At 41.2% G+C, this 13,165-nt stretch overlaps 1 protein-coding gene across 1 annotated transcript in view; it reads right to left on the bottom strand.

Annotated features, from left to right (window-relative positions):
* Positions 1-13,165, bottom strand: part of GRIP2 (glutamate receptor interacting protein 2) — a 169,601-nt gene that overhangs the window by 101,467 nt on the left and 54,969 nt on the right. The gene's annotated exons all lie outside the window — the stretch shown is intronic.

Genomic DNA, 13,165 nt, shown 5'->3' with positions numbered 1-13,165 from the left:
CCTGTGCATTGATCCTACCTACCTAAACAGACGCTCAGTGACTTGTATCTTCCTCAGTATAGAAAACAGAAGGTAATCAATATATGCTTATAGATTGATCCCTTGTGATGTCAGAGTGGAGTAGTGTAAAAAACATTGAATTTTTGAGTTTGAGCATCTGAGTTTGAATTCTGGCTCTGCCTCTTGCTACTTGTGACCTTGGCCAGGTCACTTAACCCATATGGGCTTCAGTCTCCTCACTATAAAATGAGGGGTTTGGACCATATGATCTCTGAAGCTTCTTACAACTATGAAAACTATGACATTTTCATTTTAATTCATAGGATTTAGAGTTTCAAAGGAGCTTAGAGATTAGCTAACCAGAGGTTCTTAACCTGGGGTCCATAAACTTGTGATAGACAGATACAAGATACATACATAGACACCTAGCTATATAAACTGCATTTCAATATAACTAGTTTCCTTTGTAATTCTATGTATTTTATTTGCACATTTACTCGAGAAAGAGCCTATAGATTTCACCAGAGTGCCAAAGGAGTCCATGACCCCCCCCAAGGTTAAAAACCCTTGAACTATTTAACCCCTTCATTAAACAATGGACAAACTGAGGCCTAGGAAGATCAAGTGGCTTACCTAAAGTCACGTAGCTAGTTACTAGGAGACTCAGTATTCAGACCAGATGCTTTGACTCAAAGCCTTATACTCTTTCCACTGCATGCTGTCACTCACCACAGTAGAGAAGGGAATCAGCTCTATGCAGATGAGTCCCAAATCTACATATCTTGCCTTAATCTCTCTCCTAAACTCAAATATTGTAAAACCAGGTGCCTGGTAGACATTGCATTCAAGCATCCCAAACTCACTTTGTCTAAAGCAGAACTCAGTATAGTGGCCCCATAACTCGTCTTTGTTCCAAACTTCCCCATTTCTGTTGAATGCACTGGCATCCTTCCAATTACCCAAGTTTACAACCCTGGAATCATCAGTTCAATCTTCATATCTTCAAGTCTTGTCATTCCTTTGGGTTTTTTAACAAATATTTTATTTGTTTTAACCAGCCAAGATCCTCCTTCTCACCCACCCATCTCAATCCTCCTGAGAGAACACAAGAAAAATAAAACTCATTATACACACTTATAGTAAATCAAAACAAATATCCACATTGGTCATGACAAGAAAAAAAACCTGTCTCATTCCACACTCTGTTTCTTTCACTTCTCTATCTAGATATAGGTAGCATATTTCATTACTCCTCTGGAATCCTAGTTGGTCATTATGCTGATAAAGATCAGTATAATAGTATCCATCACATTTATATACCATAAGTTATTCATCCATTGCCCAATTTATGGGCACCCTCTTAGAGTCCCATTCTTTGCCACCTCAAAAAAGAGCTATAAATATCCTTAGTTTGTTTTGCTTAGAATTAACCCTGCCTCAATCTACCCACCTTCTAATTCCCCTCCCTCCTTCTCCCTTTTCCCTTCTATTTACCTGTTGAGGGAAATGTATTTCCATACCTAACTCTTTATGTGTCCTCTTCCTTCTTTTGACCAGCTCAGAAGAGAATGAGGTCCAAGTGTCAGTAGCAGCCCTTACCTCTTCCCTTTGTTTGTTTAGATGTTTGCTTGTGTACCTTGATTACACAAGATAATTTCCCCTAACCATCCTTCCATCCCCCACTTCTAGTGTATCCCTTTTCTTCTCTCTTTCCTTTCTTTTCTTCAATTCAAGACAAAGCAGGACCACTCTCAGGCCCTGTCTAACAGGACTCCCTCTATGAACCCTTGTGTTGATAGGCATCAGAGATGACACAGTTATTATCTCCCCATCTTTGAATATAAACAGGTTATTTTTGTTTAGTCCCTAGTCATTGTTCATTCATGTTTACCTTTTTATGTTTCTCCTTACTCCTGTGTTTGAACTTCAACATTTCTCTGCAGCTCTGGTCATTTCATCAAGAATAGGTGGATAGTCTCTATTCCATTAAAGGTCTATCTTTCTCTTTGTACTATTACACCCAGATTTACTGGGTAAGTTATTCTTAGCTGTAAGCCCATATTCTAAGCCTTCTGGAATATTATATTCCAGGCTTTCCACTTCTTTATAATGGTGGTTGCTAAATTGTGCATCATCTTGATCATAGTTTCTTAGTACTTGAATTCTTTCTGGATTCCTACAGAATTTTCACTTTGACCTGGAAGCTCTGGGTTTTGACTATGATGTTCCTACGAATTTTCTTTTGGGGTTTTTCTCAGGAGGTAATCAGTGGATTTTTTCTATTTCTGCTTTCCCTTCTGGTTCTAAGACATCTGGGCAATTTTAAGATTCTTTTTGAAATATGATGTGTAGGCTCTATTTTTTGGTCATGGTGTTCAGATGGTCCAAAGATTCTTAATTTTTTTTCTACTTGATTGGTTTTCCAGATCAGTTGTTTTTGCTATGAGATAACTTACATTTTCTTCTATTTTTTCATCCTTTTGACTATTTTAATATTTCTCGTTGCTCAAAGAGTCATTGGTTTCCATTTGGTGCATTCTACTTTTCAGGGAGTTTATTGCTTGGGCAAAGTTTTGTACTTCTTGTGCAAAACTTCTTTTTTTCAATTCTTTTTCATTATTCTCATTTCTTTTCTAATTTTTTTCCTCAAGTGCTCTTATTCCATTTACAAAAACATTTTATGATGAGCAGGATGATTTCAGAAAAATCTAGGAAGACGTACATGAACTGATGCAAAGTGAAGTGAGCAGAACTAGAAGAACGTTGTTCACAGAAATAGTAATATTATATAATGAAGAACTGTGAATGACTTGGCTATTTGCAGCAATACAGTGATCCAAGACAATTCCAAAGGATTCATGATGAAACATGCTATCTACCTCTGGAGAAAGAAAGGATATTGTCTGAATACAGACTGGAGAATATTCTTTCTTTCTTTCTTTCTTTCTTTCTTTCTTTCTTTCTTTCTTTCTTTCTTTCTTTCTTTCTTTCCTTCTTTCTTTCTTTCTTCCTTTTTCCTTTCTTCCTTTCTTCCTTCCTTCCTTCCTTCCTTCCTTCCTTCCTTCCTTCCTTCTTCTTCCTTCTTTCCTTTTTCTTTCTTTCTTTCTTTCTTTCTTTCTTTCTTTCTTTCTTTCTTTCTTTCTTTCTTTCTTTCTTTCTTTCTTTCTTTCTTTCTTCTTTCTTTCTTTCTTTCTTTCTTTCTTTCTTTCTTTCTTTCTTTCTTTCTTTCTTTCTTTCTTTCTTTCTTTCTTGGAATATTTTACATCAATACTGGATTGCTTACCATCTCAGGGAGGAGGGAGAGGAGGGAAGGATAGAATTTGGAACTCAAAACTTTAAAAATGTTAAAAATTGTTTTCACATGTAATTGAGGGAAAATTGTTTTTTAAAAAATTAAATTAAAAAAAAACCTTATGCTTCTTCTTTTCCAGAAATTCTAGTTAAGTTTGTGCCTAAGCTGTACTTTTTTCTGAATAATCATTTGTAGATGTTTGGGAATCATTCTCTTCTTTTACTGTTGTGTCTTGAGCATCCCTGCCATCATAACTCATTGTGGTGGGATTCTTTTGTCTGCCTGTTCTCCTGGTCTGCTTCCTGACTCAGACTCCACATTTGGGCTGGACTCTATGGCACTTCCAGAGGTAAGGTCTGAGCTAGTTCTCTTGTTGTTTTCTTGAGGGTATTGAGTGTTGTGTTATTCCAGGATCTCAGAGACAGGCTGGGGACCTTCAAGGCTTCAGTTCTTGCAAAACTGTCTGATCTAAGGCTGATCGCTGACTCCCTGGTCTGAACTCTGCAAGTTCTTGACCGGGGTTTGGCTCAGAGAAAGAGTAGACTCTGCCCTTACCAGCCAACTGGAAAGTTCTGTTGGTTCAAAGTGGCAGAATTGTGGGCTCCCCTTTGGTCTGAGATTCCTGTTTTGGTTATTCCTCTACAGGCTGAGAGAGATGCTTTAAGTGAGGCTTGCTCTGCACCTGAGATCTGAGCCATACCTCTGCTTCTGTTGCTGCTGCTGCTGGCTTCTGAACTTCCTCATCTCTCCATATACAGCCCAGGGCTTCCCTACCAGGAATACCGCCACTGTGCAAAGATCTTTCTCCTCCCCATATCTGTGACCTGGAACTAGGTGGAAGGTAACAAAGCTTTCAGATTGCACCTGACCCCCTTGCAGTGTCATCGTATGGGTTTGAGGCCTCCTCTCTGTCTGTCTTCCTATACTAAGCTGGGTTGAACAAAAGACTTATTATGACTGTTTTTAGGATTTCCCCAACAGAATTTAATCTGGTACATTTTCTAGATCAGTTTGTAGGAGTTTGTGGATGGGAGCTGATTGTACTGTTTCCTTTCATTCTACCATCTTGGTTCCCAGTCTTACCTCCATGATATATCTCACATCTTTCCCTTTCCCTCTACTCACACAGCCACTGCCCTGATTCAGTCCTTATTTCCTCTCACCTGAATTATTGCAATGGCTTCCTTACTTGTCGCTCCACCTCCAGTTTTTTCATTTTCCAGTCCATCTTCCACATAGCTATCAAGTCTCTTTTCCTAAGACACAAATCTGACCATACCACTCTCTGGCTCAAACATCTTCATGAGCTCCTCTAGGATAAAATACAATATACTCAGTCCGACATTTAGAACTCTCCACAATCTGGCCTCTCCCCATACCTTTCCAGTCTTATTTCGTAGTACTTCCCTTCAATCACTTGCTATTCTCCTTTATTCTTCCCACTTTGTGCCTTTCTTTATATTCCTACTGCTTAGCACAGTACATACAGCAAGTGCTTAATAAGTACATGTTGACCAATTGTCTGACAGTGATTTTATACAAGTGGTCCTCCATCTGAAATGCAGTCCTCCTCATCTCCACTCTCTAAGATTCCCTAGTTTCCTCCTAAGATCAACTCAAGTGCACTTCCTAACAAAGCTTTGCCAGATTTTCCCCGTTCCTTTAGTTACTATCACTCATTCCCTTTTGAAATTACTTTGCATTAAGGTCCTAAGATCACAGATTCAGAAGTAGAAGGGACTTTAGTCCAAGCCCACCATTTTAGAGGTGAGGAAATTGAAGCCTGGAAAGGCTGACTTGGTCAAGATCACACAGGTTATATATAGCAGAATTGGTATTTGAACTCACACAAAATCTGTATTTCTTCATTATGAAGAGGTTGAATCCTTATGCTGTACCCTACTCCCAGTAGAATGTTAAGTTCCCTGAAGGCAGGGACTAGGTTGGTTTGCTTGTTTTAATCTTTGTATTCTTAGCACAGTGCTTTGCAGGTACTAGGTGTTAATAAATGTTTATTGACTTAAAATTGAATTAAGGCAGGCCCCAGTGAAATAAAGTGTGCAGATGCAAGCAGGCAGTTTGAAGTCCATCCAGTTATACCGAGGGTCCTGGCAGCCAAGACCATTAGTCTAATTTGCCTTGAGTAGTAAATTCACTTGCAAAGAAAACGAGCTGTCACCTCATGCTAAAGGCAGAATTACCTGGTGTCAGAGCCAAAGGATGGAAGGCATTGATTTTGGCCCTCAGCAGAGCATTTCCCAGAGAGGATGGGGTCACCTGCCAGAGCACTAAATCTTTCCTGTCTCCAAGCAAACGGTCAGCAGTTTGTACCACTGGTGGGGAGGGGAGTGGGCATACTGGCCCCCATGAATTGTCTATCATGGCACTTTTCAGAGTTCTCAGCTGAACCCCATTCTTGTCTGAGACTACAAAGAGGCTGCTTATTCAGAAAGATTTTGGCCTGCACCTTCCAAGTTCAAAGCTGAAGATACACGTGTGTGTGTGTGTGTGTGTGTGTGTGTGTGTGTGTGTGTGTGTGTGTGTGATGCATATGCATACAGGCACATGTTCCCTACTCCTACCCCACACCCCAATATAGGCTATGAAGAATTTACCCTGGGACACATACATTGACAACCAGAATGCTTTCACAGGGCACCAACTCTTGGCCATGTGTCCATGTGTCCATCTTTGCATGTCCTTGAGTGTCCCCATATGTTTCCACTCTTCCCTCTTACTATGTGTATTTGTGGCATAGTAAGTCCAAAGTTCATGGAGCACATTTTTTCTTGGTGCTACATTTCTTGCCATGCCATTTCATGAAATACCTTTGTTTTGAACTAATTGTGTCCTTTGGCTGACCACTAAAGGTAAACACATTGGTAGGGGCTCATTATCTGTGGTAGTAGATGATATGGACCCACAGTCCACTTTGAACTTCAGGGCAATTATACACTAAGGTGCCTGTTCTACAAGATGGACTTCTAATTCTTGATTTAAAGAACTCAGTCTCCAAACCTAAAATCTCATTTCAACTATTTACTATCTTTGTGATCTTGGAAAAGCAATTTAATTTCCCTATTTCCCCCTCTAAAATGAGGGGGATTGGTTTTGAGGGTATCTAAGGTGCCTTCTAGCTCTAAACCCCATGATCCTTTTGGTTACCTGTAGCCTGTCTGACTCCCTGTCTTGGTGACTCCAGAATATCTGTCCATTTCTGCCTTATTCCAGCACCTGTTACCTTCTTTTCCACCCCTTTATTGCCACTGACTTCAGGCCAATAGGAATGTATCTTCTAGAAATTATTAACAAGGGGCCTCTACCAATATCCAGGTCTAGTGCCTCATCATAGCTTGAAGGTGAGCCGGGCTTCTCAAGGAGACATACACACAAACAAAAGACACACTAGTGCCCATGTGTGGTACTATACACACATTTACACAATTGTAATTACACAAATGCATAGCCATCTACAGTTATGCCCACATACAGATATATACAGAAACATACAGATATACAGAGGTATACACATGCTGTCTTTCACAAGCCTCATCTGGCTGTCTTTCTGTCTCTGCCCTCTTGAGTATGAGCAAGAACTCAGGGGATGTGGTCAAAGCCAGGGAAAGGGGCCCACTTTCCTGTCCCTCCCACAACATACAGCAGGCCCTGGTTTCCCTGTTGAGTTCTCATTTGGGAAGTTCATAGCCCTCACCCAAGGGTTTTGATGCACTGCCAAGTTCAGGAACTATGTAAATAAAAAGTAACTACAAAAGTACAAGAATCTAAAATACAAAAATCTAATTCTGGCCCTTATTTTTTTTTAAACTAGGTAATGGGGCTAAGTGACTTGCCCAGGATCACACAACTAGTAAGTGTCAAGTGTTTGAGACCAGATTTGAACGCAGGTCCTCCTAACTCCAAGGCCAGCACTCTATCCACTGCACCACCTAGCTGCCCTTTGTCCTGGTCCTTATGCTAGAGCCTTGACCACATTCCTGGCTGAGCTAAGGACAGTAGCAGTGCAGTCACCAAAACTGTTGGCTGTTTGGACCAGCTGGTGCCCACCCCCTTACCCATGCACCTGGGGAGGTTAGAAGCCCTCAGTGAGGCATCACTTTAGGCTTCAATGAGCTTTTACCAAAAAAAAAAACACCTTGGGACTCCTTAAAACCTTGCAAAGGAAGGGACTGAGACTCTTACCCTGGAGAAAGTGTAGTAAAGCTGGAGCTCAAACCCATTACCTTGTGAATTTCTCTTTATTTATTTAGGCAATTATTCTTAGGCTAAGTACTCAACTGAGAGAAGACCGTACTCTAAACACTCAGGTAATAGTGTTCAAGGAAGCCATACTGGCTTTCAAACTCATTATCTGTTTGCTGCATATGAATAACCCAATCAACAAATAGTTACTCAACACCCATAATGGGCAAGCCTTCAGTGAGGAGGTAGTGGAGTGCAGAGAGGAATGATACTGGAGCCCTGTCATCAAGGACCACATATGGCCTAGTGATGGAGACAGAAACAGTCCAGAACAGTGATGTAGGCCCAAAAGAAGTGACAACTTAAAGACAGATGTCCCAAGGCCAAACAGGACTCACTGCCCAATGAGTACTATAGGAGATAATAGGTAATAGAAAGAGGTGAGCGGGGGGGGGGGGATCTCAGTATGGGCTGGGGTAGTTGGGTGAGCTGAATTTGGACAGGTAGTCTATACTCCCACATGTACAACCATTCTCACCCCACCACATATTCACATATAGTACTAGGAGGACTACAGTCAGGATACCTGAGCTTTGACATGTAGTAACTATAATGATGGTCAAATGACTTAACCTTCTGAGACTCAGTTTCCTCATCTGTAAAATGGAGAGAAGAATAATTACACGTCTTACCTCACAGGGTTACTGTCAGAGTTAAGTGAAATGATGGAGGGAACGTGTTTTATAATCCTAAAAACATTACATAAAAGTTAAAATAGTACATAAAAGCTAATTACAGACAAGATTGCATTTTATAATAATAAAAGGATAATAACATTTCTGTGACCTGATATTATTGGGAATGAGGAGTTTACATGTCCTATAAGTACATTTTCCAGATAACCACAGGTGTTGTTATTTTAACCATTTGGGATGAAAATCTTTGGAAACTTTGGATACACATTATACAATTGCTATTCTAGTTAGGGGTCTCATCACCAATTGGCTTGATGAAAGCTAAGGTTTCTAGAGCAAGCCATGAGTAAAGACAGCATTCTAGGCATGAGAAACAGCCTGTTCGAAGATATGGAATATGCCTAGTTTGGGGCATAGGTAGGCAAATTTGGTTAGAGTATAGAGTGAGGGGAAAAGTGGTATAGAAAGGTAGGCTGGAACTAGATTGTAAAAGGCTTTTAAATGCTGAACCAAAGAGTTTACTTTATCCTAGAAATAATAGGAAGTTATTGGTGTTTCTTGAGTGAGGCATAAAATAAGTGGTCAGACTTTAGGAACACTCTATTTTGGTAGCTATGTTGAATTTTTATTATGGGAAGCTGGGTGGCTCAGTAGATAAAATGCCCGGCCTGAAGTCAGGAACACTTATCTTCGTGAGTACAAATCTGGCCTTGGCCACTTACCAGCTAAGCAACCTTGAGCAAGTCACTTAACCTTGTTTGCCTCAGTTTCCTTATCTATAAAATGAGCTGGAGAAAGAAATGGCAAACCACTCCAGTATCTTTGCCAAGAAAACCTCAAATAGGGTCATGAAGAATCAGATATGATTGAAAAATTACTGAACAACAAAAGAATTTTTATTGGAGAGAGGAAGACTAGAAACTTGAGTCTAATTAATTAATAGGGTGTTACAATAGCCCAGATGAGAACTGAACTGGGATGGTGATGATATGAGTGGAAAAAAAGGGATAGATGCAAAGATGTGTCCTTGAGGTAGAATTGACAAGATCTGGAAACTAACTAGACATAAGGGGGCAAGGGAAAAGGAAGAACTTAGATTGATATTGAGGCTGCAAATATGGGTGACTAGATAAGGGGGACCACCACAGAATTGGGGCAGTCTGAAGAGGGGGTGAGTTTAGCAGGGAACCTAATGAGTTCCATTTGGTGGGTGGTTATACTGCACATGCCTCCTACTTTGCTCCCCTTCTATCTCTCATCAGCCTTTAACTATGGTCACCCTGAGAATTCTCCTCCCTGTGTAACTCTCACCATCTTGTTCCCCTTTTGGCTCTGAGCTTCCAAGCATCACTGACAAAAATCATCATATAATGCTGACTTTACCTACCATAAATACATGCTATACAACTCCCAACAGACAACTGCTGGTCTTCAATCAACCTTATTTATTAACTCCCCATTCCATTCTCTATGACTGTTTCAAGGCTTTATCCTTTTATTATCTTCTTTCATCCAAGGATTAACCTTCTGCCTTACATCCTATACCTCTCCCCGATACATGCAACAGATGACTTAGCCATGAACTTGCTGACCATCCCTCCTCCAGCTTATCTCTTCCTTGGACCCTTCCCAGATTCCTTTCCCACTATGCTATAATGGAAAGATCACCAGTAGATGCTCAGTAAATGCTTGTTGTGGTGGGACCAGAGCTCCATCATTCCCACATTTCCACGCTATCTCTCCCTTTACTGGGGCAGCTAGGTGGCTCAGTGGATAAAGAATTAGGCTTGGAGTCTGGAGAATCCGAGTTCAAATCTGGCCTCAGAGACTTATTAGCTGTGTCACCCTGGGCAAGCCATTAAATCTCTGTTTGCCTTAATTCACTGGAGAAATGGCAAACCACTCCAGTATCTTTGCCAAAAAAACAAACAAACAAAAAAACCAACCCATGGACAGTACTAGTGTGCTGTGGTCCATGGGGTCACCAAGAGTCAGACACAACTGAATAACTGAACAACAACACCCCTCGCCTACCCTGCTAAATACCATGGGGTAGGCACATGGAAGATTCTGCTCTAGGCACTTCTCTCAGAATCTCAGAAGCTGACTTACAGGTACTGAATTGTCATGGGGCTCTTCACCTCTCCTTCTCTGCTCTCCCCAAAATGAGCCAGAGACCAGCATTAATGAGGTTCAGTGGTGTGGGATGTTGTAAATGAAGTCTGGGCTAGTTGTCTTTCCCTAGTATTTTGTCCTGCCCTGTCCTTTCCTGTCCCCATCCTTTCAACAAAGCAGTTCCTTGTATGTGGAAATGCCTCCCTTGCGCCTCTCTCACATCCCTGCCTATTGAGGCACCTCCATTTGTCAAGTCCAAGTTAAAATATTACCTCTTCTAAGAAAACCCACCTGGCCACACAGGCTAGAAGGGATGCTTCCTTTCTTTGATAACTCATGCTAGCCATCTTATTTGGCTCTTTCTGCCTTAGATCTGCAACTTCATCTGTGTAGGTAACTCCCACTCAGGAAATACCCTCTTTCAAGGTAGATATAGGCAACTGTTATGAAATTTAAAGTCTTAGGAAGCTGTCTGCGGGCACTGAGAAATTAAGTGACCTGGCCAGGGTCATATAACCAATATAAGTCAGAGGCAAGACTTGAACTCAGGTCTTCCTGACTTAGAGCTCGGTTCTCCATCCACCATGCTACGCTGTCTTTTCTCTTTTACTTTTAATTTTATATACATACATACATGCATATATACGTGTATGTGCATGCATGTATAGGTATGTATATGTATGCACACACATATGTATGTGTATATATATATACAGAATAATTATACTACATATACTATGTGCATTATAGATATTTATGTACAAAAGGGCAGCTATGTGGTCTAGTTGATAGAGTTTTGGACTGTTTGGTAGCTGTGTGATTTCCAACATGTCATTTAACTTCTCAGCCTTAGTTGGCTTAGTTCATAGGGCTGTTGTGAGAACCAAATGAGATAATTTTAGCTTTGTGAACCTTAAATCTCTCTGTATATGTGAGTTATTATTATTATTATCTCTAATCCCCTTTCTAGGGGCTAGGAATAGAGCACTGGGCCTGGAGTCAGGAAGACCTGAGTTCAAATCTAGAGTTAGACATTTACTTGCTGGGTGACCCTGGGCAAGTCACTTAACCTCTTATTGCCTCAATTTCCTCAACTGTAAAATGGGAATAATCATAGCCCCTACCTTCTAAGATTGTTGTGAGAATCATATGAGATTAGATTGTAAAAGAGCTTGGCACATAGTAGGCACTTAACAAATGCTTATTTTCTTCCTTTTAGTTGGAAAGCTTTAGAAGGGTAGTGATTGTGCCATTTTTTCATCTTTGCACTCCTAGCATCTAGTACATGGGTTTTTACAAAGCAGCCATTTAATAAAAGTCTGTCCAATTGAATTAGAATTAAACCATGCTTAAAGAACCACTTAGATTAGGGTAGGAATCCACCAAGGACAGATGAAGAGTAGGACCTGGCATCAGGATTACTCCTTATGTCCAGCCATACTCGGTATTCCATCAAGGCTAATCGCAGTGGCTCCAGCTCCACCTCCTAGGTCTGGCTGGTCACATCCTCATTCTATTATCATTGACAGGTAGAGAGGTCTTAGTGGTGAGATTACTGAATTTGGAGACAGAGGGCGTGGGTTCCAATTTGGCTGTGCTCCTTACTCCCAATGTGACCTGGGGCAAAACATTGAACTTTCTGGGCTTTGGTTTCCTCCAGTGTAAAATGAAGAGCTTAAACTGCATGATCTGGAAGATCATGCTGGCTCCTCCAAACTTACTCCTATAATCCTAGGATACTACCATAGCAGGAAGTGTATATCAAGAAACCAAGAGAAGAGTGGCCTCCATTTCAAGGCCCCCTTTTCTATGGATTTGATTTCTTATCTAGTTTTGACTCATCTTTCATCTTCACCCTTTGCATACTCCCTAACCATTAGGTGTCGGGGTCCTATGAGCTCTGATTACAGGGTCCTAAGGCACAAGCCTATGAGAAAAAAAAAAGTTTAGAAAATATTGTCAAGGGGAAGCTAGGTGGTGCAGTGGATAGAGCACTGGCCCTGGATTCAGGAGAACTTGAGTTCAAATCTGGCCTCAGACACATAACACTTAATAGCTGTGTGACCCTGGGCAAGTCACTTAACCCCATTGCTAACCAAAAAAAGAAAAGAAAAGAAAATATTGTCATGTAAATGCTTTTTGCTGACCTAGTGATATTGAATCATCATTGCCCAAATCTGTGGTGTTCTCAGTGCCCAAAACCTCAGGCAGCTTGGTAGAAGCCCAGCACATAAGGCTCCCACAAGAACACCACAGTTCATTAATTCAGTCTGTCACTGAGCACTTATTAAGTGCCAACTATGTGCTAAGTACTAGAGATACACAAAAGGCAGAAGCCAGTCCCTCAAGAAGCTCAATCCAATGGGGAAGCAACATGCAAATAATTATGCACAAACAAGCTGTGTACAGGATAAATAGGAAATAAGCAACAGAAGGAAGACATGAGAATTAAGAGGGATTGGGAAGGGCTTCCTGTAAAAGGTGGGACTTGAAGGAAGCCAAGAGGTGAGGAGGAGAAGTGAGAGCATTCCAGGCATGGGTGACAGCCAGTGAGAACACAGACACATACAGGGAAAGTGACCCACCTCAGAGCCGCACTGCTCCAGCAAAGAGAAGTCCTACATGTCTCACCATCTCATTGTCTGTCCTGAGTCATTGTTTCTATAATTGCCAGACTGGGAGCCAAACTCTACCCACCACTGGCTCAGGGGCTTGGATTCCTACTCTTCTCTACTGCCCTCAAGCAGCCTCAGAATGGGAGAAAGGCTGATGCAGCCCTCACGGAGTTGACTGACATTTGTGGCTTCCCATCCCCACGGTTCTAGCCTCCTCAATGTGGTGCCACTAGCCCGGCCTTTTACCC

Source organism: Phascolarctos cinereus, unplaced genomic scaffold (genome assembly GCF_003287225.1).
Source record: "Phascolarctos cinereus isolate Bilbo 61053 unplaced genomic scaffold, phaCin_HiC Scaffold_4;HRSCAF=312, whole genome shotgun sequence".
Lineage (NCBI taxonomy): Eukaryota > Metazoa > Chordata > Mammalia > Diprotodontia > Phascolarctidae > Phascolarctos > Phascolarctos cinereus.
Note: the sequence above shows the minus strand (reverse complement) of the source record. Positions and strands in the feature narration are given on the sequence as shown.